This window comes from Pinus tabuliformis, chromosome 5_2 (genome assembly GCF_031772625.1).
Source record: "Pinus tabuliformis cultivar Carrire ecotype Pingquan chromosome 5_2, CPIR1, whole genome shotgun sequence".
In the NCBI taxonomy this organism is placed as follows: Eukaryota; Viridiplantae; Streptophyta; class Pinopsida; order Pinales; family Pinaceae; genus Pinus; species Pinus tabuliformis.
Window position 1 is genome coordinate 107,743,807 of NC_142306.1, and position 18,106 is coordinate 107,761,912.

The window sequence follows — 18,106 nt, forward strand, 5'->3', positions numbered from 1 at the left end:
TAATTAAAGCAAAAAAAAAGACGACTACATTATTTACTATATAAATTAAAATAGTCAATCAACGTCAATTGGATTATGATACATTCGATTATTGATTAGTTATTGTTTTCAATTTTTCTTATTTTTAAGCAAAGACATATCACTCACTCTCTTTTTCACAATTTATATAGAGACTTCTTCGTTTTTTTAATTTTTTTATATAATAGGAGTTTTAATATTAAATATAAATTAAGATTTATTTTTAAAATAATTATGTTTTTTAATCAGAAGAATAACAAGTGGGCTGATTGAATACTGTCTTTTTCATAAATTACATAGAGATTTTTTCCTCTGTTATTTTAAAAATTTATATTTTTTTCTATATGGTAAGCTTTTTAATATTGGAATTAGGTTGAGATTTATTTTTAAAGAAGTTATGTTTTGTTTTGTTTTTTTTAAAAGTGGGTCAATTGGGTATTCAAAAGATATAGGATTAATCTAGTATTTGACAGATCAAAAGTCGATTCTAAGTGCTACTACTATAATTTTTGAGTGATAATCTGGTATTCATGAGACATGAGATAGATTCTAACCAATACCACTATAACCTCTAAGTGACAATCTACTATTCAATCTTGTATTTGATAGATAAAAAGCAGATTCCAAGTACTACCACTATAACTTTTGAGTGATAATCTGGTATTCATGACAATATCTGGACAATATCTCCGTAACTCCGTTATCCTAATTCTTATTGCTAATTTCCGCGTGTGCAGCTTTGACGAAACTCCTCGAATAGATGTTCTAAATTAATGATTAGAAAAAATGGGCATTAACGTTCTAGATTCTGATTCTTCGATTGGAAATTAGAGTATTTCATTTCACGCTCTTAGATTTCCTTTACCCGGCCAGCCTGGATGGAAAATAGGAGGGGAAAATAGAATCCCTCCTTGTTTCCTCTGAAACTTCAAACTCGTGCCTTTCGAACAACTTTCTTGTATTTTACGCTTGCCATCTACGAAGTCTTCAGTATAGTTACAAAGTTTATGGCCGGCCATCAATGCGCATTGAACGGGCAATATGTGACCAGCCTACTGATCTGGATCTTAAACTAATTGTGCATGTACTACCTATAACATCGTCGGCCAGAAAACATCTGTCGATCTGGAAATGACGCTCCATTTTCAAATTTTCCAATCCTGCCTTCAGATTTGAGGCAAAGGATGCCGATAAGTATTCTGCATCGAGACTTATCTCTTGGTCGTTGCTGTATATTAAAAATTTGGATTTATTAATTAATGGGATTGTGTGGAGTTTAATTTCTATTATAAGTTTCATTGAGAGGAGATAAAGGCCATTTTCAGAATCTATAATCTTATGTTTAATATTAAATGAGGAACCTAAACATAATCTAACTTAATTAAAGCAAAAAAAAGACGACTACATTATTTACTATATAAATTAAAATAGTCAATCAACGTCAATTGGATTATGATACATTCGATTATTGATTAGTTATTGTTTTCAATTTTTCTTATTTTTAAGCAAAGACATATCACTCACTCTCTTTTTCACAATTTATATGGAGGCTTCTTCGTTTTTTTAATTTTTTTATATAATAGGAGTTTTAATATTAAAATTAAATTAAGATTTATTTTTTAAAATAATTATGTTTTTTAATCAGAAGAATAACAAGTGGGCTGATTGAATACTGGATTTTTTCTTTTGTTATTTTAAAGATTTATATTTTTTTCTACATGGTAAGCTTTTTAATATTGGAATTAGGTTGAGATTTATTTTTAAAGAAGTTATGTTTTGTTTTGTTTTTTTTAATTAGAAGTATAACAAGTGGGTCAATTGGGTATTCAAAAGATATAAGATTAATTTAGTATTTGATAGATCAAAAGTCTACACCAAGTGCTACCACTATAATTTTTAAGTGATAATCTAGTATTCATGAGACATGAGGTAGATTCTAATTAATACCATTATAACGTCTAAGTGACAATTTACTATTCAATCTTGTATTTGATAGATAAAAAGCAGATTCCAAGTGCTACCACTATAACTTTTGAATAATAATCTGGTATTCATGAGACATGAAGTCGATTCTAACCAATACCACTATAACCTCTAAATAACAATCTACTATTCAACAACAAGAAGTTCATTCCAATCATGACAGTGAGAAGTCAACCTAGAAAATAATGACCTCATTCGAGTTTTCATGTTTAACAAAATGCACTAATAAGCTCTGAACCAAAACAGGGCACGTATCTGGTGATGAAGTTCTAGACAATTTCAGGCATTCTTTCCTTTCAAACTTTCTTCAATTGAGCATCACTCTACGGCAGTCCACAGTCCACCTAAAACAAATAAACAAATCCTATAACAGTTGGGTGGCTGCCGTAGTCGTAAAACACATGTAATTCGCGCCACGCATTTAAGAATATATGAATCACATGATGAGAAACATTTAATTTCAGCCCTGCTTTTAACGATAAATAAATGCAGTCATCAAAAAACAGCCCACGTATTAAAAATATTGAAGCACGCATTCTTTAATATAATCAACAAGTAATTCTTTAATATAATATTGAAGTATCTGGAACAGATATTAGCACGCATTCCTTTCCAACGTTGACGTATCAGTAGGCCGAGGGTGCCATTCAAAAATCAGAGGCGCACGTGAAAATTACAGACACTAAGAAAAGTACCCCAATAACGACTAGATGCATCTTGACAAATGCTTTATGAGGCAAGCCAAGATCCGTGGACTACTACATTCAAGCTTTCTCTAAACATTGTACTTTATGATTGGTTTTTGATAGAGTGTATTGTTCAAAATTGTGGCAATTTATTAAAAATAATATGCGTTAAATTAGTTAAAAAAATAATCGAAATTTTAGTAAGATTGGAAAATTATTAATGATGCTAAACCCATTTTTATTATTAAATATATATATATATATATATATCCATTTTCATTATTATATTTATATATTATAATTTTTTCTTCTAAAGTTTATCAAATTCATAACATCGACCAAAATATATTGTAATTATAACTTTCAGCTATAAAATTTGTATTATATTAGTACTTAAAAATATAATTAAAATATTTAAATTTTATTTTAGTCAAAATTTATTTTTTAATTAATTATTAAATTTTAATAAAATCATATTTTTAATGTTTTTAAATATATAAATAAATTTCATACCTAAAAAAATTGAAAACATTTAAAATAGGTACGTTAAATAGTAATCCTAGCTCTGCGTGCATATCTACCCGATTCAGTAGAAATCATAACAGATTTAACTATTATCTTGCAAAAAGAAATTATTACTTAGTTCATGCATAGATAATTAAGCTTCAATAGAGTCACGCAGCAATCATACTTTATTTCACAAAATAGATAATTAAGCCATAATTCCATAACTTGAACAGAAATAAGAATAAGACAAAACAAAACAACAGCCTTTATTAGATTTCAATGTTCAATTTACAAACTCTTCCATCCTGCCACCCAGCTATAGGGCCCTGCGCCTTTATTAGATTTCAATGTTCAATTTACAGACTCTTCCACCCTGCCACCCAGCTATAGGGCCCTGCACACTCAGCTGCTGAATTGCCAAGGTCTCCGCGCGTTCCCCTTTTTCCTAAGTACAAGAAACAGAGCTTTTTTGCCTTAGCACTTGCCAAAAACAATAATATTCTATCTTGGCTACTATCTCTAGACTCACTATGACTCAAATATATATAGCATTTTTGCTTACAATACCATGGCCATATATAGCATTTTTTCTTACAATACCATAGTTGGCGGCCTTTGGGCGAGTCTCAAAACCAACCTATCAATTACCCAAAGAAGGGGCCAAAGCCCCTTTGACTCCTACTTAGATGCGTGCTCGGCTTCTATATTTCATGGAGAATTTACATTCTTTACAAAATTCTTTTCAAAAATTTGTTAAACTAAACCAAAATTGACCCTAGGGACCCTATCCCAATAAATCCCATTATGGGATAAGAGCAACAATGGTCATATCCATATCTTGATGAGAAGACTTGAAGGTTCTTGTCTGCTTAGGGGAACTTTGTTTCTCTAGTGATAAGCTTGGAGATTGTCTTTGGTTATAATTTTTTTAGGTGGAAAATTTGAAGTTGTACTCCCAAAGGAGTTAGTGTATCTCATTTCAATTGGGTGAAGTTGTGGATTTGGCCATTGACCATCTTCTAGCTTTTTGAGAATGGGTTAAGTTGGAGACATTGTTTCAATTTTCCTTCACAAGTTAGAGAGGATTTATGAGATTTCATAAATATTATGGGCAAGTCCTTTCCCTATCAAAATTAGTCTCAGACCTTAGAAACATGCCTGGGAAGTTACATAAATTTGGGTATGGCCTCTAGAATTTCAAGGATTTCACATTAAATGTTGTAGAAATTTAAGAACTAGAGGTCTTAGCTCTATACCCTGATCATATGATTCCAGAGGAGGTTGTGACCAAGAACTTAGCTAAAAGGCACTTAGGTTGTAATGAGTGTTGGGTGTGTGGTGTTTAAAATACATTGAATGATCTTCTATCATGAACCCTTGACACTAAAAATCCTTAATACATCTAATAGTTAAAGAAGGTTAGCTCATTAATGGATGGCCCATTATTAGATATTGGTGAGTGAGCCTTATGTGACTGACCTTCAAAGTATTGGTGTGCCAACTAATTGGTACATCAAAACATTGGAGTATCAACCATGTTATAACATTGAACCAAGTTCTCGGTATTGGAAGGCCCCAATAAATATATGTTGTTTAATCGAGAAGTTATCATCAAGTTCCTATAGAGCATTGAGATCCATGTTATTGGGCTTTTAGTGTTGGGAGACCCATCAAGTAACCCTCACGCAAACCCCCCTGAATGCTAATGAATCCCAATATGTTTGTCGGTTGATGGTGAAATTTGTATTAAATGCCCATGGTGTATCAAACTTCAGTTGACCATGGGGATGGGTATTATGGTAAGATGAGCGGGATGGGTATTGTTGGTAATAGAACTTGATATGTATATATCAACTAATGGGAAAATTTTCAACTTGCCATGGTATATCGACTTCCACTTGGATTGAGTTTAATCTTAACTTCCAACAACATCCAAAACAAAATGCTTTGGGTGCGAATTATCCTCACAATCCACTCATGCTTTGGGTGCCCATTATCCTCACAATCCACTCACTTTTTCTAGAAGCTCCACCATCGTCGAAATTTAACGCATCAAAACCCCTCAACTCTGAATCTCTAAAATAGTAATTTTTAATAATGAGAAGATGGAAAACACATGTATCCACACGGCAATATTTATGATATATTTTGCCTAATCATTAAAGATGAGTGTCTTTCTACTAATTTGTTGTAATAAGACATGTGAGTTCCTTAATCTCCATAATTACATTTATCCATAGTATAGATTACTTGCAAAAAGGAGTTAATAGTCAAATTAAATAACTTCTGCATTAAATGTTTTAGTGTTGATTTGCCACGTCCATGTAATGAAACAATGTAAAATGATGAGAAGTATATAATTTTGAGGCTAATTGATCATGAGATCAAAATAAAAATTTCAAATATAAAATACTTAACAATGTAAAATGATGAGAAGTATATAATTTTCAGGTTAATTGATCATGAGATCAAAATAAAAATTTCACATATAAAATACTTGTTAAATTTGATAGTTTTTACCATTCCGATATCTATTTTAATTATTTTTAACACGAACACATTTTGAAATTATTTTTAACACAAACACATTTTGACTATATTTAATCAGCAAATCACCCCAAATTACCAATCTAACTGTACATGGAAATTGTTTTTTAAGAAATAATTTGGCAAAGTTTAGCGTAAATGTGACATTATTTTAATAACAAACTCCTGCAATGAAAAACATGGACCGAGAATAATGAGTTCATTCCCGGGAGTTGTCATAGTTACGAAAACGCACTCGTAACCTATGAAACAAAACACGGCACGTATCTGGTAATAAGTTCCAGCCAATTTCAGGTATTTTTTATTACAAACTTTCTACAGTTGAGTAAACTTTCTACAGTTGAGTATCCCTCTCTAGGGCGGTCCACGGTCCACCCAAAACAATTAAATAAATCCTACAATAGATGTGATGTTGGGGTCTGCCCTTATGCGTCAAATACATTTAATTCGGGCCCACGCATTTAAAAATAAATTAATCAAATGATTACAAACATTTTTGTGGCGTGCTTTTAACAATAAATAAATGCAATGATCAAACAACAACCCACATTGTAAAAATGGCATGTTTTTTTGCCGTCAAAGTTATGGAAATTTGGGTTGGCGTGCTTTTAACAATAAATAAATGCAATGATCAAACAACAACCCACATTGTAAAAATGGCATGTTTTTTTGCCGTCAAAGTTATGGAAATTTGGGTTGGCAGGGACTTTTGTAATTTAAGTAAGTGTTTAAGATGTTTTTGTAATTTAAGTAAGTGTTTTAGATGTTTTTGTGGAGTTGAGTGTATTTTCACTATCAAAATATCATTAAAAGTTTTTGACCAAATTCCAATCACTTTTGATCATCAAAACAATTACTCAGCCTCTGCTCCGTAAACGACTCCGTAATTATTTAATACAATACTGAAATATATGGAACAGAGATTAACACGCATTCTTTTCCAACGTTGACGTTTGGATGAAGCCGCCGACTCCCGAGGGTGGCCTTCAAAAATCATCAGCGCAGGTGGAAATTACAGACACCAAGAAAAGTACCCCAATAACGATGAGATACAGCTTGACAAATGCGTTATGAGGGCAAGACAAGATCTGCTGAGTACTACCTTTAGAGATGGCGGCTGACCTGGCAGGTTCAATATCTTTGTCGCAATTTTCGAATTAAAGAATCATACGTAAAGTCAATGTAATTGATTCTCGGCCAGGCTTGGAATTCGACGTGCCACAGGACGTAGGAAATTTTTATTTCTTATTTTATAGGAATTTTAATGCGGTCTGACATGGGGTCGCATTAAGGCGATATAACACGTCGCTAAATGATGAGAGAGAAAAATCACTTAGCAGCGTGTTGTATCGGCTTAATGCTGCCCCATGTCAGGCCGCATTAAAATTTTTATAGGGTAACAAATAGGAATCGCCCAGGACGTATTTGGCGTTCCAAAACGTATTTGACTGCTACCAGAAATTTTCTCCCGTCAAATCTGACGTCTATTAGAGATCAATAACGCCCATTTCAAATTGAACCTGTCAAAATATATAATAACAGTCTTAACCTACAAGCGCCTCTAAATTGGCAACCAATATTTCCAACAGTCTAGTGTTTAATACAGCTCCAGACAGTACCCTATTAGTACCAGGCTATCTTGACAGTACCTTGCCAACCGGAAATTCCTATTTCCATCACTATAGGAAAGTTAATGCACCCTGACATGCAAGGGGAATAGTGGGTGCCTTGCATTTATATTTCTGCCAAAGTTGACTTTAGCATGTTAGCAGCAAGGCATCCACTATTCCCCTTGCATGTCAGGGTGCATTAACTTTCTTATAGTGGTGAAAATAAGAATTTGCCTGCCAACCTACGTATAGTTATTCCTAAAACATGGTCATCCTACCATCTACCATCATATGTTTTGACATATATTCCACTTCACAACCACAGGTGAGTCACTTGACGTTCCAAATTCAAATGCGCCTAACCCAATTTCGTTAACTCACGGTTATGGTATCATGATTCCAACGTAAGTTGCCTTTGTCCTGGCCGATAGAATTTAACTGAAGTTGGTGAATTCAAAATTTGAAAATTGAAATGGGGAAAGGATATTCGCGCTATTCACCCAGCATAAATCATCTAAAATAACAAGCATGGTCCATCCGAAGTAGGAAGCATGATTGTGGGGTTAGTCCAACATTGTGCAGGAGTATGTGGAAGCAGGATTAGAGATGTAACCATTTGCGCATCAGCGAAATCCCAATCTCTCCCAGAATTCGAATGAATGGAGTAGCTTGCTGTTGCAGAGCAGGTATCGAGACAATGGTTTAGTATCCAGATTGCACGCTGCAAGTAAGTCCAGTTACTAGCTGCTGCTCTTCACCTAACCTACTGCTTGTTACTATATTTTCTGTTCTCTTTGTTTATTGGGTCCAGAGGCAGACATTTTTGATATATAATTTTAATAATACTCTTTACAGAAGTGAATTCATATGGGACAAAAATAAATATTATTTACACATTGTTGTTAAAATTTGATTTGCTTCGTCTAAATTGGTGTTTCTGATTATTTATATAGATTTAACACACCTAAAAATTTATAAGGCACTTCAATTGTGAAGAGTTCACCCTAAAAATTTATAAAGCACTTCAATTGTGAAGAGTTCACCTGTTAAATGTGATTTCAATGAATCTCTACTGAATCATAGACAAATTAGATAAGAAAATAAACAGGGAAACTTTTCAAAATTTAACACTAGTCTTATATTCATCCAACCATGAAAGATTATAAAAAAATTGAACTTCTGTTTAAAAAGTGTATGTTAAATAAATTTTTCATTAAAAAAATACCAAAATAAAAATGATAAAAAAAATTGACACTCATAAATTTGAATAAAAGGTAAATTGAAAAGCATGAAAAATACAATAACGTCATCAAATGAAAAAATTTGAAATTCCAGGCTTGCTCGGCCCTTCACTACATTGACATGTTGGATTACATATATTTAATTCTGTTCCAGTAGAGCGCCTAAATAAGCTTGCAACTTTCTTTGATATAAATAAGTTCAGATATGTGTGTCTTCGTATCCATACATTCATAGCTTGATCTTCCTCTGATAGAACCCAAGAGTTGAGAATTAGGGGAAACACGATCACATTACTGTGAGCGAATTCCGGATATTCAATTCATTTCTACAATGATTCAATTTGTTGTTACTTTCTGTACCGGCCTGCTTTTTATCCTGTCGAGCGTTAGCGCTCAGACAGCTGTGAAGCCTGGTTCATGGGAACTTGTGGTTGGAAATGGAGGTGTCTCCGCCATGCATATGACCACAATCTTCAAAAATACAGTGGTCATGTTTGATCGCACGGACTTCGGTCCTTCGCAACTGCGCCTCCCAAATGGATGTTGCAGAAACGATCCAAACGATGAAGCGCTCACCCACGACTGCTGGGCTCACTCCATTGAATACAACATCGCCACCAACAATCTCAGGCCGTTGACGGTCATGACTGATACTTGGTGTTCATCTGGCGCCTTTGCAGCAAACGGTACTTTGATTAGCACCGGCTGATTCAACGATGGAGCCAAGGTTGTTCGTTCTTTTGTGCCTGTGCTAATTCTGCGTGCGATTGGAATGAAGGCGGGTCTAATCGACTTAAGGAGAATCGATGGTATGCTTCCAATCAGATCCTTCCCGATAACAGAATTATTGTTGTTGGAGGCAGGCGAGCTTTCTCCTACGAGTTCGTGCCTGGAGGCCAATCATTTTCGTTGCCATTTCTTTCACAGACTAATACTCCCAATGTAGAAAACAATCTGTGGGAAGATATTAACTCCAACTACCACTGTTAACTACCACTGTTAATGCAGTAGCTAGATTAATCTAGAGAATACAACAGATAGTCAAAGTGCAGGTTCTAGAAGTCAGGTCATCAATGTTATTCGGCAGATTGCTGTAGAATTTACGGTTATCTATATATAAATTTCCATTGTTGTTAATGCAATGAACAAGCTCATCAATGTTAGTCGACAGATTGCTGTAGAATTTACGGCTATCCATATATAACTTTCCATTGTTGTTAATGCAATGAACAAGCTCATTCGATGAGTCTTCAATGTTCCTGATTTGGTATCAGAGCAATATCCAATATGGTAACAGAGCCGATGGTTTCGGCAGAGTGGAGAGCTCAGGCGAGTTGTGAACTTCGAGTGCTACCTGGTTGAGTGTTGAGAGCTTAAGGCTCTTCTCTGAGAGAGAGTTGTGTGCTGAGTGCCGTGAGTGTTGTATTGAATATATGCTATGTTTTGAATATGAAATGCTGTTGAAAGAGCATCATTGAAGACCGCGTGTGGAACCTAGAGGGCCGAGGAGAACCGAGGTCGGTGCAAGTGAAGCTGTGTGTTGAGTTGTGAGGCAGCGCTGTTATCGACAGGAGTCACTGAAGTGTTTGGTATATTGGTAAGGCTATTTTGTGCGCTTTGTTTACTTACTGTTTGGAAATCCTTTTGTTTTGTGCTTGCAGCAGAGTGTCTTGTTTGTTGCTGAGAAATCCAGTGGTAGAATGAGGGTCGTGAGGTGACCAAGATAGAAATCGTTAAATCATACACAATTACAGAAACACAATCATATTATGCACAACAGCATAAGTGTGGAAGGGCAATCCTGGACGAAGGATTGTGTGCAAGTTTCATTCAGTTTTATAACTGTCATTTTTCATTATGCATTCTGCTTTTATGATTTTGGTTTTTCAATCTTTGAGTTGGCTGTGAAGTGAGAAGCAGAGCCGAGTGTGGTGCACTTTGAAGTCAAAGCTGGCCAGAGTTTAAGGAAAATTTAAGACTAGTTGATATGTCTATTTTTTTGACTTTTTTTTTTGACAATGATCCTTTCGATGATCATTTTCTCAGGAACCTATTTGGGATATTAGACAAACAATGTCATGTTGTTGAGGATCATGTTGTTCAAGAAATCACTCATGTTGAGGTTCCAGCCCAAGGGGATGTTCTTAAACATGAGGAAATTGTAATTGAAGCGGTGACTGTCTCAGCCCCTTCAACTGAGGCTCCTGCTGTTGATACTGAAACCGTAAAGAAAGAAGAAACAACATCTACCCTGCACCAGTTGATGTTGAAGCTCCAGTTGAGGTCACTGTTACCACGGTAACTGAGGAGGTTGTAATTCAACCCGTAGAAAACGTTTTCCTATGGGGAGTTCCTCTTCTTCACACCATGGGTAATGAATGTACTGACATGATTCTGTTGAAGTTTCTCCGAGCAAGAGACTTCAAGGTTTCTAAAGCCTTTACCATGCTGAAAAACACAATTCTCTGGAGGAAACGTTTTCGAGCTGACAATATTTTGGAAGAGGACTTTGATGCTGAGTGGAATAATGTGGCTTACATGCATGATTATGACAAGGAAGGACATCCACCATGTTACAATAATTACGGGGCGTTCCAAAATAAGGAGCTCTACCTGAAGACATTGAATGATGCTGGTGACTTCTTTTTGCGGTGGAGGATTCAGTTATTAGAAAAGGAGATACAAAAGCTGAGCTTTAACCCTGGAGGCATAACTTCAATGGTTCAAATTACCGATCTTAAGAACACGCCTGGTCCTGCAAAGTGGGGTTTGCGTCAAGTTACCAAGAAGGCATTGACAATTCTTCAAGACAATTATCAAGAGTTTGTTGTTGCTCGTCCTGCCAGAGTGATAGAGACCTTGTTCAATTACATTTCACCAGAGTATGTGCCAGTACAGTATGAAGGTTTGAGCAGAGAAAATGACGCAGAATTCTCTGCAGCAGAGGGGGAGTTTCAGAGTTGTTTATCAAACCAGGGGTGAAACAAATGAACAAGCATGGACCCTTTCGCAAGAAGACAAAAATGAAATGTTTTGTAAGTCTAGTTAGATCGTGAGTATAGTGTTTTTGTTATATAGTTGGAATTAAGAGGGAGTGTTGGAAGATATTAATTCCAACTACCACTGTTAATGCAGAGCTAGATTAATCTAGAAAATACAGCAGATAGTCAAAGTGCAGGTTCTAGAAGTGGGCGGGTCATCAATGTTAGTGTGCAGATTGCTGCAGAATTTACGGCTATCCGTATATAAATTTCCATTGTTGTTAATGTAATGAACAAGCTCATTCGGTGAGTCTTCAATGTTCCTGATTTGTTAACAGAGCAATATCCAATACAATCTGTATCCTTTTCTTCATCTCTCTGATGGAAATCTCTTCATCTTCGCCAACATGGATTCCATCTTATTTGATTATAGAAAAAATAAGGTTGTAAGGACCTTTCCAAAGATGCCAGATGGACCCAGAAATTACCCCTCCTCTGGTTCATCTGCTATGCTTCCACTGTCGGCTTCGTATGTATTTCAGAGGGTGGAAATTCTCATCTGTGGTGGTGCTGCTGACAATGGTTACACTTCAGCAAATGCTGGGAATTTCGTAAACGCTCTTCAAAGCTGTGGAAGAATCGTTATTACAGATCCCAACCCTGTTTGGGCTATGGACAATATGCCTGCACCAAGGGTTATGGGAGACATGCTCACCTCCCCAACGGTGAAATTCTGATAATCAATGGGGCCGAAAAAAGGACGGCAGGTTGGGAGCTTGCAAGGAATCCGGCCCTTGCACCTTACTTATACAGACCTATTGCATTGGCAGGGCAGCGATTCACGGTACTAGCTGCATGTATCATTCGAGTGCAAATGTATTGCCTGATGGGAGGATTTTTGTGGGAGGCTCCAACACTCACGTTGGTTACGTCTTCTCTGGAGTCATGTTTCCAACGGAGCTTCGTCTGGAAGCATACAGCCCTTATTATTTGGACGAATCCTACAGCGCCTACAGGCCTTCTATCGTTTCCTTATCTAAAGATGCTGTGCAGTGTGAGCTATGGCACTAGATTCACGGTTCAATTCTCTGTTTCAAGCTATGTTCCTAACAATATTCAGTTTACCATTTATTGTCCATCCTTCACAACTCATGCATATTCCATGAATCAGAGGCTGCTCGTGCTTGCCTCAACCACACCAAAGAGAGTACGAGGAATATATATTGCCATAGTGACAGCACCTCCGAATTCTATTGCAGCGGCCACTGGATACTACATGCTATCGGTTGTTAACAATGGAATTCCGAGCGTCGTCAAATGGATTAATTTGTCTTACCTATAAGATAAATATTTCCCAGGACATATCAATGTCATATTCGTTGTTGTGTTTAAACATAGCCGATGTAGGAGACATTCAAAGCATTAATTCGACGGCAGAAAATAACTGTGACCATTTTTTCATTGAAACATATGTTTTGTAATTTGTATTTTATCTTTTTTAATAATGAAATATGTTGTACAGAATGGTTACTTGGATGGCTGAGAGGATGCGATTGGCCCAAATGAGTCAAAAGTATACAGCATAAAATGCTTATGTTAATAACATTTTCTCCTACTCAATATGAAAATCAAAGGCAAAACTTGATTCTAATTGTTCATTTCTTTGGAGTGACTCTCAATGAGCTGCTATGCTATTTTGAGAATGAATTGGTTCTAGCTATGGTCGATATAAAAAATTCGAAAAGCGATTAAAAATTAAATACTTTATAAAAGGTCAGGAATTTAATTGTAGAAAGTAGGATGCCAAGTTTTACTTTCAAAAGGAGCTAATGGCCCCAAAAGACAATATCGAAAGCACGCATCGGAGAGGTACATGGATAAGAGAGGCCATGATATGTTAATTACTTTAAAGAAACTTTCCAACTGTTCTAACAAACTTTCAACTCTTTTAAATGTAATGTTAGGAAAAATTTAGAGGAGTCTTACTTAGAAATTCGGGTGCGTTGCCCTGAGGAAATAACAACCACACACACAGGGACTTAATTAAATGCAGGAAATAGCTCACGGCAAAATAGCGTAATTGCAAACATACAGGGGCTTAATTAAATCTAAGAAATAGGTCACGGTAAAACAGAGTAAAACAGAGTAAAACAAAAGCGGTTGCCGTAAATCTATTTGTGAAAGATTAATATCATAACTCAACTAGTTACACTTTATATTATATGTCAAAACATAACTTTATATTATATGTCAAAACATAAGGAAATATATTCACGCCCCCACCAATATTCCCTCCACTATTTTCTCCTCACTACCTCAAAGACTCTCGCTATCCAACTTGCCCAACTATTACAAACTTTCTTTTTACATCCATATTTATCTCAACAAACAAATTTGACATTAATACATGACAAAGCAAATAATTAATACGGTGCTTTTACATAGTAAATGGTTTTCTAAACTTGAAAGGGTGGTGGAGTGTGGGCAATAGTGGCGGAGTCAATGCTTGCCCACACTTGTTTACTAAACTTCGTTAAATGCCTTAGCTTCTGTGATGTCTTGCGGAATGGTCTGTGATGTACTTCTTCTCTGACTTCCTTTCACCTGCAAACAAAATCGAAACTGTGCAATAGTTGATTGGGCAAGCATGGTGTTTCTCAGTGTGTTTAAGGCGATGTTTGGGATTATTATTTCCAACACTCTCAAGCAATCTCTGAGATAAATGAAATTTTCTCGTGCCAATAACTTTGTGAAAATATCAGCAAATTGTTCGTGTGACTTGCAGTGTTGCAACACAATTTCATCATTGTTAATCAACTCTATGATAAAATGATATTTAGCATCAATATGCTTGGTCCTCTTGTGAAAAACAAAATTCTTTGACAATGCAATTGTGGATGTGTTGTCGCAGAAAATAGTTGTCGTTTCCTCTTGGTCATGGTGAAGATCCCTCAACATTTGTCTCATCCAAACTGCCTGACATGTTGATGCTGTTGTGGTGACATATTTAGCTTCTGTTGTTGATAGTGAAACCATCAGTTGCTTCTTGGAAGCCCATGAAATGGCTCCAGAACCCAAATGAAAAACATATCCTAACATGCTCTTTCTGTCATCGACACTTCCTGCCAAATCACTGTCAGTGTAACCAACCAGCCTGAAATAATCTGTTGCGGTGTACAAAACGCCATACTGTTTTGTCCCATTGACATACTTTAGAATTCTTTTTGTTGCTTTCCAATCTGTCTCCTTGGGTGTCTCCATGAACCTCGACACCAAACTCACGACATACATTATATCTAACATAGTGACGGTAAAATACATCAAGCTACCTATCATGCTTTTGTATAATGTCTGATTGACATTGCTGCTTCAATCTAGTTTACTCAACTTCAACCCCATGACAGTTGGAGTTGGTGCGACTTTTTGCTCTACATATTAAATATCTCCAAAATGTCTCCTACATACTTTTCTTGAGAAATAAAAATGTCATTTTCTGTTTGCTTTACTTCTATGCCCAAAAAATATCTTAACAACCCCAAGTCAGTGATTTCAAATTCATTCTTCATGACTTCTTTGAAATCATCGATGAGAAAATCATCACTTCCTGTAAATATTAAATCATCTACATATAAGACAACAATGAGAATCTTACCGTCATTCTCTTTGATGTAGAGAGTAGGCTCTCCGTCACATTTGACGAAACCATTGTCCAACAAGTAAGCATCTATCTTCTTGTACCATGCACGTGGTGCTTGCTTCAACCCATAAAGAGCTTTCTTCAAAGCGATAACATTTGTCATAATTTCATGCTCTTTTAGTTTCCTTGGTGTTTTTATTTGCATGCTTCCCATATGACTAAATACCCTATAAGAATATCATCTCTCAACTTGGAATATGAAATATCTAGAATTATATATTTCAATTAAAAAAACATGGTCATAATAATAAATACTATTATAATAAATTTTTAAAATGAAATATAATTTCTAAAATGATAATATAAATTTTAAAATAATAATGAAAAGATAATAAAATAAAATTATTTTATATTACTATCGTGTGATATTAAATATATATTAACTTTAAAATGTGTCTTGTTTTTGGGAATGCACAAAATTGTTTTTTTTTTTTTTCCCCTTTATACGATGTTAGCTTTGTGGTTCCTCGTTAATGCATTCCCTCATGATTTGGTTTTCTTTTTTCTTACCTTTTTTAATTTTTTTTTCTTTTTTCTTTATGTCATTTTTAAAAAAATCTTATTTTTGGTTTTTAATATTAGTTTTGGTTTTATGTTAAAAATAAAAAAAATGGTAATTTAGTTAAGTAAAGATGGGTTAAGGCTTTTTACATAATATTTTTATTCATTAAATTAAATAAAAAAAGATGTGTGATTAATAAATAGGTTTACGAGCTTATGTGAAATATTTTAAGTAAAAAAATATGTTGTTGTTGACTGGAAAAAAAAGAAATGCATGAATTTTACAAAGGTTACGTGATTGAAAAATAGATTTACAAGCTTGTGAGTAAGATTTGAAGTAAAAGAACATCTGGTTGAGCAAATAAATGGGTAGAAAGTCACAAGTTTGACAAGTATGGAGGTACTAAGAAGAAGGGAACACAATGTTTTTCCTCAACAATTATGCTCAATGTGACGGGGAAGTTATGTGCTCAATTATTGATTTCATAGTTTTATGTGCTTAAATCAAAGAAAAGGATTGAAACTAAGTGATTAACAAGCATGGGCCAGTTATATTGTGTAACATCCTATAGTAAATCTCATGTAAAAATACATAGAATTAGATTTTTTTTATGGAATTTACTAGCATATAATATTCCAAATCACTTAGTCCATATTCTTTAAGTGACCATTAAATAAATCATGATCATTACATGAAGTAAATTTAGAAATGGAATAGAAAGTCACATGACTTAACAACTATTGTTGCAACATATTAACATAAAACCCTATGTTGCAGCATTACATCATTATCATTGTCTATTTAATTATGTTAATTAATCACATAGTTGATGATCTAAGTATTGACGTTATGCAAGGAAGAAACACCATTAGAAGGGAGCAATAGGAAAACACATGAATGGACATCAATATACGTTGGAAACCCTAAAGGGAAAATCCAACAAAAATATATTTCATTAAAATTTTCATGAGGGTGTTCACCCCTCATTCAATCATTGTAAGGGAGCCCATCCCTCGACCATTGTTAAAATATTAGAAATAAAATCATATTAAATTCAAATGCAACTAGCTAAAATCTATTACGTTAATCACGATGTCATTTACTCTACAGTTCCTTGAACACTGTGTCTTTTTGGCCTGGTTGTTCCCTACAGTAGATTATCCTATGATGGAAACCCTTCAATCTACATGGGTCATTAGTTATTCCATACCATAATGTTAAACATAATTCATCCTTCACATAAGTGCTAATCTTTCTTGTATTTACTATCGTCAATAAACTACATCGTGACTACAAAATATTTATCAAACCTGGATAATAAATATTTGTTGGCTATGCTTCAAACACATTTTCATGTGCATAAATAAAATACCTAGAAAGTATCAATACATGCCTCTTTTAATGAAACTGCACATGCATTAATTAAAAGCACATAACTACTAAAAGATGTCTATTTATCTTTACATGTTTATGGTCACGAAACATGTTTATTCATTCAAATCTCACATGCATAAGGTAAAATACATAAATGTTATCAAGACATGCTCGTTTATCCACTCTTCACATGCATTATAATTAAAGGAGTAGATACAGTTTACCTTTTCCTACCAAAGTATAATAATATTAAAAGATTGATCCGGACTTAAACAGGAACACAACAAATTACAGAGATAACCATAAACACAGATATGAAGCGGAAATAATACTTCATTTCATTAACGTAAAATACTGAAATATGCTTACAAACAGTAATGGAAATAAACCAGCTAGGGCGATGGTAGCTTATCTCTGAGAAGAGATGTGGTGGCTACATGCCTCTGAACTGTCTTACAATGAAGCTCGAAGGCCTATTTATTGTTGAGAAACAATGAAAAACCCTTAACATTCCAAAACCTAACCCTAGAAGATGAAACGCCAAACTGTGGGTCCCGTTTGGGTAAATTGGTACATCAACTTCTCGGGGTTGTAACTTTGGCATACGATCTCCGTTTGATGCGTACGATAGCTCGTTAGAAAGATCTATCCGAGAACTACCACTTTGAAATGGGAAACATCGATCCATGGACCCATGTTGCCCTCAGATTTCCCAAAAAAAATGTCATTTAGGGCCTTAAAACGGCTCCAGAAGTTCAGGACCTGAAAAACTGCTAAAAATAGTAAGTTGTGCTACAATTCAGGAAACTGAAAATGTTGAGAGAAACAATGGTGGGGGTCCAGGTGGACTTGGCAGGTGGCCACCAATATCCACCTGGATCATTCCTCCCCCCTTAGGAAGCAATGGTCCCCATTGCGTTTAGTTCCTTCATGAGATGAGGAAACTTTTGCTGAACTTGG

General features: G+C 35.0%; 1 pseudogene; it reads left to right on the forward strand.

Moving 5' to 3' along the window:
- Positions 1 to 8,923: 8,923 nt before the first annotated feature.
- On the forward strand, positions 8,924 to 12,915 carry LOC149157732 (aldehyde oxidase GLOX pseudogene; annotated as a pseudogene).
- Positions 12,916 to 18,106: the final 5,191 nt, after the last annotated feature.